The sequence below is a fragment of the Rutidosis leptorrhynchoides genome, chromosome 4 (genome assembly GCF_046630445.1).
Source record: "Rutidosis leptorrhynchoides isolate AG116_Rl617_1_P2 chromosome 4, CSIRO_AGI_Rlap_v1, whole genome shotgun sequence".
Taxonomy (NCBI): domain Eukaryota; kingdom Viridiplantae; phylum Streptophyta; class Magnoliopsida; order Asterales; family Asteraceae; genus Rutidosis; species Rutidosis leptorrhynchoides.
This window is the reverse complement of record NC_092336.1, coordinates 622,499,715-622,512,200: the sequence shown is the minus strand read 5'-3', so window position 1 is coordinate 622,512,200 and position 12,486 is coordinate 622,499,715.

Below are 12,486 nucleotides of genomic sequence, written 5' to 3'. Positions count from 1 at the left end.
CACAGCTTCAAAACGTACTTACTATGAGTATATACCAATAGGAACTAGCATAGGATTCTACTCTTGATTATGTCATGTATGACTAATCAATTTTAACTTCTACCATGAGCTAGTCAACTAACTAGAACTCCTTTTAACCCCACTCACCACTCACCAATTACCACTCATCATTCACTCCATTTCACTTCCAATTCTCTTTCTAATTCTCTCTCAACACACACACACACACACTATTATGAACATATTTTTCCAGTAGTTAATCATCATCTTCATCAAAAATCACTTCAAGAATCAAGCTATAATCATCATAGGAAGAACACTTCAAGAACACTTCAAAAATCCCTTCAAGTTTACTAATTTACTTCCAAGCTTTCTAATCCATTCCAAGTAATCATCTAAGATCAAGAAACCTTTGTTATATACAGTAGGTTATCTTTCTTATTCAAGTTAATATTCATATTCAAACTTTGATTCAATTTCTATAACTATAAACTATCTTAATTCGAGTAAAAATCTTACTTGAACTTGTTTTTGTGTCATGATACTACTTCAAGAACTTTCAAGCCATCCAAGATCCTTTGAAGCTAGATCATTTCTTGTCACTTCCAGTAGGTTTACCTACTAAACTTGAGGTAGTAATGATGTTCATAACATCATTCAATTCATATATATAAAACTATCTTATTCGAAGGTTTAACCTCGTAATCACTAGAACATAGTTTAGTTAATTCTAAACTTGTTCGCAAACAAAAGTTAATCCTTCTAACTTGACTTTTAAAATTAACTACACACATGTTATATATCTATATGATATGCTAACTTAATGATTTAAAACCTGGAAACACGAAAAACACCGTAAAACCGGATTTACGCCGTCGTAGTAACACCGCGGGCTGTTATGGGTTAGTTAATTAAAAACTATGATAAACTTTGATTTAAAATTTGTTATTCTGAGAAAATGATTTTTATTATGAACATGAAACTATATCCAAAAATTATGGTTAAACTCAAAGTGGAAGTATGTTTTCTAAAATGGTCATCTAGACGTCGTTCTTTCGACTGAAATGACTACCTTTACAAAAACGACTTGTAACTTATTTTTCCGACTATAAACCTATACTTTTCTGTTTAGATTCATAAAATAGAGTTCAATATGAAACCATAGCAATTTGATTCACTCAAAACGGATTTAAAATGAAGAAGTTATGGGTAAAACAAGATTGGATAATTTTTCTCATTTTAGCTACGTGAAAATTGGTAACAAATCTATTCCAACCATAACTTAATCAACTTGTATTGTATATTATGTAATCTTGAGATACCATAGACACGTATACAATGTTTCGACCTATCATGTCGACACATCTATATATATTTCGGAACAACCATAGACACTCTATATGTGAATGTTGGAGTTAGCTATACAGGGTTGAGGTTGATTCCAAAATATATATAGTTTGAGTTGTTATCAATACTGAGATACGTATACACTGGGTCGTGGATTGATTCAAGATAATATTTATCGATTTATTTCTGTACATCTAACTGTGGACAACTAGTTGTAGGTTACTAACGAGGACAGCTGACTTAATAAACTTAAAACATCAAATTATATTAAAAGTGTTGTAAATATATTTTAAACATACTTTGATATATATATGTATATATTGTTATAGGTTCGTGAATCAACCAGTGGCCAAGTCTTACTTCCTGACGAAGTAAAAATCTGTGAAAGTGAGTTATAGTCCCACTTTTAAAATCTAATATTTTTGGGATGAGAATACATGCAGGTTTTATAAATGATTTACAAAATAGACACAAGTACGTGAAACTACATTCTATGGTTGAATTATCGAAATCGAATATGCCCCTTTTTATTAAGTCCGGTAATCAAAGAATTAGGGAACAGACACCCTAATTGACGCGAATCCTAAAGATAGATCTATTGGGCCTAACAAACCCCATCCAAAGTACCGGATGCTTTAGTACTTTGAAATTTATATCATATCCGAAGGGTGTCCCGGAATGATGGGGATATTCTTATATATATGCATCTTGTTAATGTCGGTTACCAGGTGTTCACCATATGAATGATTTTTATCTCTATGTATGGGATGTGTATTGAAATATGAAATCTTGTGGTCTATTGTTACGATTTGATATATATAGGTTAAACCTATAACTCACCAACATTTTTGTTGACGTTTAAAGCATGTTTATTCTCAGGTGAATACTAAGAGCTTCCGCTGTTGCATACTAAAATAAGGACAAGATTTGGAGTCCATGTTTGTATGATATTGTGTAAAAACTGCATTCAAGAAACTGATTTCGATGTAACATATTTGTATTGTAAACCATTATGTAATGGTCGTGTGTAAACAGGATATTTTAGATTATCATTATTTGATAATCTACGTAAAGCTTTTTAAACCTTTATTTGTGAAATAAAGGTTATGGTTTGTTTTAAAAATGAATGCAGTCTTTGAAAAACGTCTCATATAGAGGTCAAAACCTCGCAACGAAATCAATTAATATGGAACGTTTTTAATCAATAAGAACAGGACATCTCAGTTGGTATCCGAGCGTTGGTCTTAGAGAACCAGAAAATTTGCATTAGTGTGTCTTATCGAGTTTGTTAGGATGCATTAGTGAGTCTGGACTTCGACCGTGTTTTCTTTAAAAATGATTGCTTAACATTTTTGTTGGAAACTATATATTTTTAACATATGAATATTATGTGATATATTAATCTCTTAACGTGTTTGATATTATATGATACATGTCTACCTCTAGAACAAGTCCCATTGACTCACCTAATAATAATGAAGAGTCAAATGTAAATTGGAATGATTTGTGGACTGATTCACAAGTTCCCGAAGAGGAACCGGAAGAAGAGTCGAAACCGGAAGAAGAATCGGAACCGGAAGAAGAATCGGAACCGGAAGAAGAATCGGAACCGGAAGAAGAAATAGAACTGGTGGGGGAAATAATAAAACGGTTAAGTAAAAGAGAATCCTCAACCAACCAACCAAGGTTAATTATGGTCAATGGTGTTTCCGCCAAGGAAGCAAAATATTGGGAGGATTACCAATTCTCCGATGAATCGGATTCCGACGAGAATTCCGATGATGTTATAGAAATTACCCCAACTGAATTTAAAAAGCCAAAAGAAAATAATAAGGGAAAGGGCATAAAAATAGAGAAATCTAATTCCAACCCCGATGAACTTTATATGTATCGTCAACCCCCGAAGTCCTTAAGTTGTAACAATGACCCGGGAACCTCTAAACCACCAGGTTTTTCTAAACCAATGTGGAAAACGACGGCTCGTATTAGGGGAACATCATATATCCCTAGAAACTTGGCAAAACGAACCAAAACTGAAGAAGAGGAAACAAGCGAGTCGGAATAAGATAGTTGTATTCGTGTGGTGTAATATATGTAATATAGTGTGCTTATGCTTTATGATATATGTAAAAATTGCTTGTACTAATAAGTATTTTTTTTATGAATCTAACTCTTGTTCTATTTTACAGTATAAAAACACAAAATGGATAGACAACCCAATATTTTAAGAGACCTACCCGGAGACATGATTGATGAAATCTTGTCTAGAGTCGGTCAGAATTCTTCGGCACAACTATTTAAGGCGAGATCAGTTTGTAAGACATTCGAAGAACGTTCCAAGAATGCCTTGATTTATAAAAGGCTTTCGGTTGAAAGATGGGGGATATCACATTGGGAAATCCATAAGTTACGATGTGTTTACTTTGACGCATATATTGCGGGGAACCCAAATGCTATTTTACGCAATGGGTTAAGAAATTATTTTGACTCAATATATCCGAATATTAGACTTCGTGATTTAGAAAAAGCGGCTAACATGCAACATAAAGAAGCATGTTATGCTTACGGATTAGTAATGTTCGCTTCTCACCAAAGTGAGAACAAGAACATCGGGCTACAACTATTAAACAAAACGTTCCCACAAGTGACGGAGTCGGTAATTGGGGTAAGAAATGAGGTTTTTAGATTGTTAAGGGACTGTTGGACATTACGTAACCCTCGTCCCTTTGACGACGTTACAACACGCTTTCTTATCAATAGCCATAACGGTTATGTTCCACAAGACCAAGGATGGGAAGTAATCCTAGTAAAACCAGAATGCATGACTTGTTTCTGGACGTATGAATTACGTGTCTTTATTGCCTTTGCTGAACGACTTGTGTACTACCTAGAATTATCTTCACAACCATCTTGTATCAAATTTATTGTGTGCTATATTTCATGCTATATGTAAAATAAGCGGTATTGTAAGTTTGTAAAATATTGTGTAAAAGTTTGAACGCGAAATATTATTATAATCAGTTTTTCATATAGAATTGTAGTAGTTGAATTGTATATTAGCTACTAAGTATGAACTTAACGGGTAGGTACTACCCGAATTTAAACTTATAAAATACTAATATGAAGAAAAAGCTTTTATAAATGAGTTCATATTATGCTACGAAATACTATTAACTACTCTTAATATTCTGTATGATTAACTTGTTCCATTTGACTATTTTGAAGGAAATGGCACCGACTACTCGACACACCGTGAATATGAATGAAGAGGAATTTCGTACTTTTCTAGCTTCAAACATAGCCGCAGTAGAGGCTGCGCTACATACCAACAATAACCTTGGATCTGGCAGTACAGGAAATCGTGTAGGATGCACCTACAAAGAATTCACTGCCTGCAAACCTTTGGAATTTGATGGAACCGAAGGACCGATCGGATTGAAACGGTGGACCGAGAAGGTCGAATCGGTGTTTGCCATAAGTAAGTGTACTGAAGAGGACAAAGTGAAGTACGCTACGCATACCTTCACAGGTTCTGCGTTAACATGGTGGAATACCTATCTAGAGCAAGTGGGACAAGACGATGCGTACGCACTACCGTGGTCAGCATTCAAGCACTTGATGAACGAGAAGTACCGTCCCAGAACCGAGGTCAATAAGCTCAAGAAAGAACTTAGAGGGTTACGAACCCAAGGATTTGATATTACCACGTACGAAAGACGATTCACAGAATTGTGCCTATTGTGTCCGGGAGCATTCGAAGATGAGGAAGAGAAGATCGACGCGTTTGTGAAAGGATTACCGGAAAGAATCCAAGAAGATATAAGTTCACACGAGCCCGCCTCCATACAACAGGCATGTAGAATGGCTCACAAACTAGTGAACCAGATTGAAGAAAGAATTAAAGAACAGACTGCTGAAGAGGCCAATGTGAAGCAAGTCAAAAGAAAGTGGGAGGAAAACGGTGATAAGAATCACCAATACAACAACAACAGCAATTACAACAATAATCGCAACAATTATCCCAACAATCGCAACATCAATCGTAACTACAAAACAACAACAACAACAACAACAACAACAACAACAACAACAACAGCAACAGCAACTACAACAATCATCCCAACAACAATAATAACCATAATAACAACAACAATCAGAAGCAGCTATGCCAAAGGTGTGAAAAGTATCACTCGGGGTTCTGCACCAAATTTTGCAACAAGTGTAAAAGAAATGGTCATAGCGCGGCGAAGTGTGAGGTCTACGGACCAGGGGTTAACTGTAAAGACCCGTCCTTATCCATCCGGACGAAGTCTTCAACATCTGGTTCCATTGCGATGATCGGCTCCAAGTAAGGTCCTTAATATGAGCAAATGCACAGCGGAAGACTTAATTCGTACCTGAGAATAAACATGCTTTAAAACATCAACATAAAGTTGGTGAGATATATAGGTTTGATGCTAGCAGCGTTATAACTATGGACCACAAGATTTCATATACATACATAATACACTCGCAAGTGTAAGGAAAAGTCGTTGAGCACTTGGTAACCATACTTAACATTTAAATCACAGCAGCATATTCTTAAATAAACCCTACACCGTACCAAGTGTAGTAACGAAACGAAGTACTGTGCAACCGTTAAAAACTGGTCGTCCAGCCCGGTTGGAGTTGTCAGGCCCGATAGATCTATCAACAGGATTCGCGTTTACGCTCCTCACGTAAATATTAGCTACCAAGTATAAAGAAATATGCCATGGTACAACTCAACGTAGATTTTATTTTGATCACTTGTGTCCATAACGTAAATCATTTATAAAAACAGCGCATGTATTCTCAGCCCAAAAATATTTAGAGTTTAAAAGGGAACTATATACTCACCTAATGTATTTTGTAGTAAAAATACATACAACATCATTGAACACGTATAAGGTTGGCCTCGGATTCACGAACCTATATCCAATATATATATTAATACACGTAATAATATTAAACAAATTTATTTATTATTATAAATATAATTGTTATCTTAATAATTCATATGTTTTTAATAAATAGATTAATTATAACTATTTTATATATTTCTAATAAATAGTTAATATTTTCATATTGAATTCTTATTAGAGTATTTTCATTAAAATATAAATAATGTACTAAAATTTATATAAATAATTATATAATATGTAACTTAAATAATAACATCTTATTTTTAAAATGACACAATAGCATGGAATATAATAAATATAATTTTATATAAATATAATTTATTTGTTCAAATAATAATTATACTAATAATAAATTAGTGATAGTAATAATGATATTTAGATTTAATTATGATAATAATACTTAACATAATTAATAATAATAATGATAATAATAATAATAATAATAATAATAATAATAATAATAATAACAAGATTAGAGAACTACCTTCAAAAAGATTTGCTAAAAAGAAATGGCTAGGACGGGACTCGAACCCACGACCTTTCGAACAAACCAAACTCGCCATACTAATGCTCTACTTACTAATTTCAGTTTTAAATACCGGGTTAAATTATATAACCCACTTAATTAATTAGTGGCCTCAACACACAAGTAGGATTTACTCGACCCAACTCGAAACACAAGTATCCGGCCCATGCCCAAGCTTTTAACACTGTCTAGCTTCTCTTAAATAATAAAAATAAAACTGTAGTAGCCTGGGTTCGAACCCAGGACCTCTAGACTATCACAAACACTCCAAACCGTTGAACCACTTGTTACTTTCTTGAAATATCTCACGGTTTAAATGATATAACAGGTATTGAACTGTTTGTTTATCTTCTTGAACTTAAAACCCAGATTATCATCTTTACGATTACCATATCCTTATCCTTGCCATCATCATACACCCTATATAACCATAACACTATATCATCTTCATTACTATAAACCATTCATGTTATCACTACGTTATTATCCTTTCCGTCATCATGATACACGAACATCTTCATCATTTACTATCCCGTAAATTTTCAACAGCAAATTCCCTAAAACTTAATGGGCCTAAGCCGTTTCAGCCCATCCTATTTTAATCAATTTACGGCCCACTTATTAAGAATAGGCCCAACAAAAAAATCAGTTTCCCACCAGTCCATCAACGGCCCATCATATTAAAGTCTTATTGTCGGTAGGAAAAAAAAAACGATTAGAAAACAGAAAATGGAAGACAAGTGGGTCTCGGTTTCTAGAAAACTTTTGAAAGTGAATTCTTTTGGGATAACAACCAATTGCCATCTGTTAAAAAAAAACCTTATTATATAACATGTACAAGACATCATGTGTTCTACCCCCTTTTTATAATATAGAGATTTAGTTCACTTGTTAAGAAAATTTTTGATAGCAAGAGATGAGAAAGAGCAACAAATTCCTTGTTATAATCATCAAGTTGTACGTTTGTAACGGGAACAGAGGAAACAAAGGTGATGTTGTGGTGGTTTTATTGAGGGTGAAATGGATTTTGTGTACATATCACTATATGCGTATGTATCGTGTATATATATAACTTTGGAGAGAGATCGAAAAGAGAGAGGTATAACAAGAGAGAGATAGTGGTGATGAGAGTGGTGGTCACGGTGGTTTTATGGTGGTTGTCGTTGTGATGACAAAAGGTGATGGCTATCGAATCGAATAGCAACCAAAAAGGGTTTTCGTTGGATAGTTGAATGGTTGTGATAACCAATGGTTTCAAGGGGATTTGGGTGATGGTTTAGGTGATAGGTTTCATGATCATAGATATGTATATGTATATACAGAGGAGATATGTGTTCGTGCATGTGTGTGCTTTAACCGAAACAGTAGCAAATATATCAAGGGTTGATTGTTTAGTGGTTCAAGTGATGAGTGACGGTTTATGGTAATCGATGAGTTTGTGTAAGTGTGTTCATGAGTTTCCAGATGGAAGTGAGTGTGGTTTGTATGATGATAATAGTGATGATGATCAAAGGATAATGAAGGTGTTGTTGTTCTTATACGAGTTTAGAGAGAGAGGAAGAAGAAGATGATGGTTGATCATCATGATAATCGAAGAAATAGATGTGGGATTAAGGGATGAAGTGAATTTTCTTTCATTATGCCTTATGTATGTATATATATATCTATAACTAGTTGTAAAGAGAAGCAAAAAGGCAACCATACTGTATCACCAAACAATTTCATGTTGATTCACGGATGTATAATTAACAGTATATATATCTATAATATCTTAATTATAATAAAACATGTGAATCTTAATAACACAGTAATGCAGCCGAATTATTATTTATATATACATACACGAATATCTATTTACAATTAAGTGTTCGTGAATCGTCGAGAGCAGTCGAAGGTCAAATGAATTTATAAAAAAAAAAACTCAAAATTTTTGAGACTCAACCTAACAGATTTTTCTGATCGTGTCAAGAATATTACATCGTATCGAGAATTTGGTTTAAAATTAGTCGAAATTTTCCGGGTCGTGACATTAATAGAACGAAAGGAACAAATGGTGTCGGAGCAAGTTATGCCAATGTAGTTTGTTATAAATGTGGAAAACCGGGCCACATTATTAGAAATTTCCCGAACCAGGAGAACACGAATGGACAAGGCCACGGAAGAGTTTTCAATATTAATGCGGCAGAGGCACAGTAAGACCCGGAGCTTGTTACGTGTACATTTCTTATTGACAATAAATCTGCTTACGTTTTATTTGATTCGGGTGCGGATAGAAGCTATATGAGTAGAGATTTTTGTGCTAAATTAAGTTGTCCATTGATTTCAGCAGATAATATATGTCGGAATCGAGAAATTAAACTGGTTAGCGAAACATTTAAGATTGACTTGATACCAGTAGAGTTAGGGAGTTTTGATGTGATAATCGGTATGGACTGGTTGAAAGAAGTGAAAGCAGAGATCATTTGTTACAAAAATGCAATTCGCATTATACGAGAAAAAGGAAAACCCTTAATGGTGTACGGAGAAAAGGGCAACACGAAGCTACATCTTATTAGTAATTTGAAGGCACAAAAACTAATAAGAAAAGGTTGCTATGCTGTTCTAGCACACGTCGAGAAAGTACAAACTGAAGAAAAGAGCATCAATGATGTTCCCATTGCAAAAGAATTTCCCGATGTATTTCCGAAAAAATTACCGGGATTACCCCCACATCGATCCGTTGAATTTCAAATAGATCTTGTACCAGGAGCTGCACCAATAGCTCGTGCTCCTTACAGACTCGCACCCAGTGAGATGAAAGAACTGCAAAGCCAATTACAAGAACTTTTAGAGCGTGGTTTCATTCGACCAAGCACATCACCGTGGGGAGCTCCTGTTTTGTTTGTCAAGAAGAAAGATGGTACATTCAGATTGTGTATCGACTACCGAGAGTTGAACAAACTTACCATCAAGAACCGCTACCCACTACCGAGAATCGACGACTTATTTGATCAACTACAAGGCTCGTCTATTTATTCAAAGATTGACTTACGTTCCGGGTATCATCAAATGCGGGTGAAAGAAGATGATATTCCAAAGACTGCTTTCAGAACACGTTACGGTCATTACGAGTTTATGGTCATGCCGTTTGGTTTAACTAATACACCAGCTGTGTTCATGGACCTTATGAACCGAGTGTGTGGACCATACCTTGACAAGTTTTGAAAGGACCCGTCCTAATCCACCTGGACGAAGTCATCAACATTTGGTCCCATTGTGATGATCGGCTCCAAGTAATGTCCTTATATTGAGCAAATGCACAGCGGAAGACTTAATTCGTACCTGAGAATAAACATGCTTTAAAGTGTCAACCAAAAGGTTGGTGAGTTCATAGGTTTATCATAACAATCATTTCAATATGTTAATAGACCACAAGATTTCATAATCATAAACATAATACACTCGCAAGTGTATGTAAAGCATTCTAAGTGGTTGAGCACTTGGTAACCATACTTAACATTTAATCAACGTCGCATATTCCCTTTATTATGAAATCTCACTACACCGTACCAAGTGTAGTCACCAAAACGAAGTACTGTGCAACCGTTGAATACTGGTCGTCCATTCCGGTTGGGATTGTCAGGCCCGATAGATCTATCAACATGATTCGCGTTTACAATACCCATGTAAATAGTAGTTACCAAGCTACAGGGAAATATGCCAGTGGTACAACTCAACGTAGAATATATTTTTAAGTACTTGTGTCTATTTTGTAAACATTTATAAAAGCAGCGCATGTATTCTCAGCCCAAAAATATATATTGCAAAAGCAATTAAAAAGGGAGCAAATGAAACTCACTTTTGCCTTGAAGGTATTTAATTCGACTTGGTCTCCGATAGATATCACGAACCTAACCATATATATAATATATCAACATATTTTCTTTTTAAGTAATCGTTACATATATATATACTTTTAATACTTTTAGTATTTTCTTAGTCCGTAGTTAGCAGTCCGATGTTAGTGGTCCACAATTAGTTGCTTAAATAAAATAAATAAAGACCCCATCGTATTCGTATTGATCAGAATTAATCTCGACCCATGGTACCATGTTGTCAAATGACGTGTTGCGTACATAAAGTACCGTGTTGTCAAATGACGTGTTGCGTACAATCATGAGGTCTTATGATTAATCTTCTCGTGTTGTTTACGGGTGGTCCTGAAATATATAAAATCAAATCATAAGTAATTATATATAAAATATCATATTAATTAGAAAAGATATGATTAATTTACTTTTTCTCCAAATATTTTCGTAGCTAAACTAGCTTCGGATACCCAATCTTGTTTTAGTCGTAGTTTCTTCATTACAACTCCGTTTTTGTTGGTTCAACTTGCCACTTCCTTGGATCGAGCAATTTCTAATAATGTGGCCCGGTTTTCCACATTTATAACAAACTACATTGGCATAGCTTGCTCCGACACTACTTGCTGCGCCATTACTCGTTCCGACACCATTTGTTCCTTTTGTTCTATTAACCCCTGGTCCGTAGACCTCACACTTCGCCGTGCTATGACCATTTCTTTTACACTTGTTGCAAAATTTGGTGCAGAACCCCGAGTGATACTTTTCACACCTTTGGCATAACTGTTTCTGATTGTTGTTGTTGTTGCGGTTATTATTGTTGTTGGGATGATTGTTGTAGTTGCTGTTGGTGTTGTTGTTGTTGTTGTTGTTGTTGTTGTTGTTGTTGAGCCGTTTGTTGTAGTTGCGATTGATGTTGCGATTGTTGTTGTTGTTGTATTGGTGATTCTTATCACCATTTTCCTCCCACTTTCTTTTGACTTGCTTCACATTGGCCTCTTCAGCAGTCTGTTCTTTAATTCTTTCTTCAATCTGGTTCACTAGTTTGTGAGCCATTCTACATGCCTGTTGTATGGAGGCGGGCTCGTGTGAACTTATATCTTCTTGGATTCTTTCCGGTAATCCTTTCACAAACGCGTCGATCTTCTCTTCCTCATCTTCGAATGCTCCCGGACACAATAGGCACAATTCTGTGAATCGTCTTTCGTACGTGGTAATATCAAATCCTTGGGTTCGTAACCCTCTAAGTTCTGTCTTGAGCTTATTGACCTCGGTTCTGGGACGGTACTTCTCGTTCATCAAGTGCTTGAATGCTGACCACGGTAGTGCGTACGCATCGTCTTGTCCCACTTGCTCTAGATAGGTATTCCACCATGTTAACGCAGAACCTGTGAAGGTATGCGTAGCGTACTTCACTTTGTCTTCTTCAGTACACTTACTTATGGCAAACACCGATTCGACCTTCTCGGTCCACCGTTTCAATCCGATCGGTCCTTCGGTTCCATCAAATTCCAAAGGTTTGCAGGCAGTGAATTCTTTGTAGGTGCATCCTACACGATTTCCTGTACTGCTAGATCCAAGGTTATTGTTGGTATGTAGCGCAGCCTGTACTGCGGCTATGTTTGAAGCTAGAAAAGTACGGAATTCCTCTTCATTCATATTCACGGTGTGTCGAGTAGTCGGTGCCATTTCCTTCAAAATAGTTAAATGGAACAAGTTAATCATATAGAATATTAAGAGTAGTTAATAGTATTTCGTAGCATAATATGAACTCATTTATAAAAGCTTTTTCTTCATATTAGCGTTTTATAAGTTTAAATTCGGG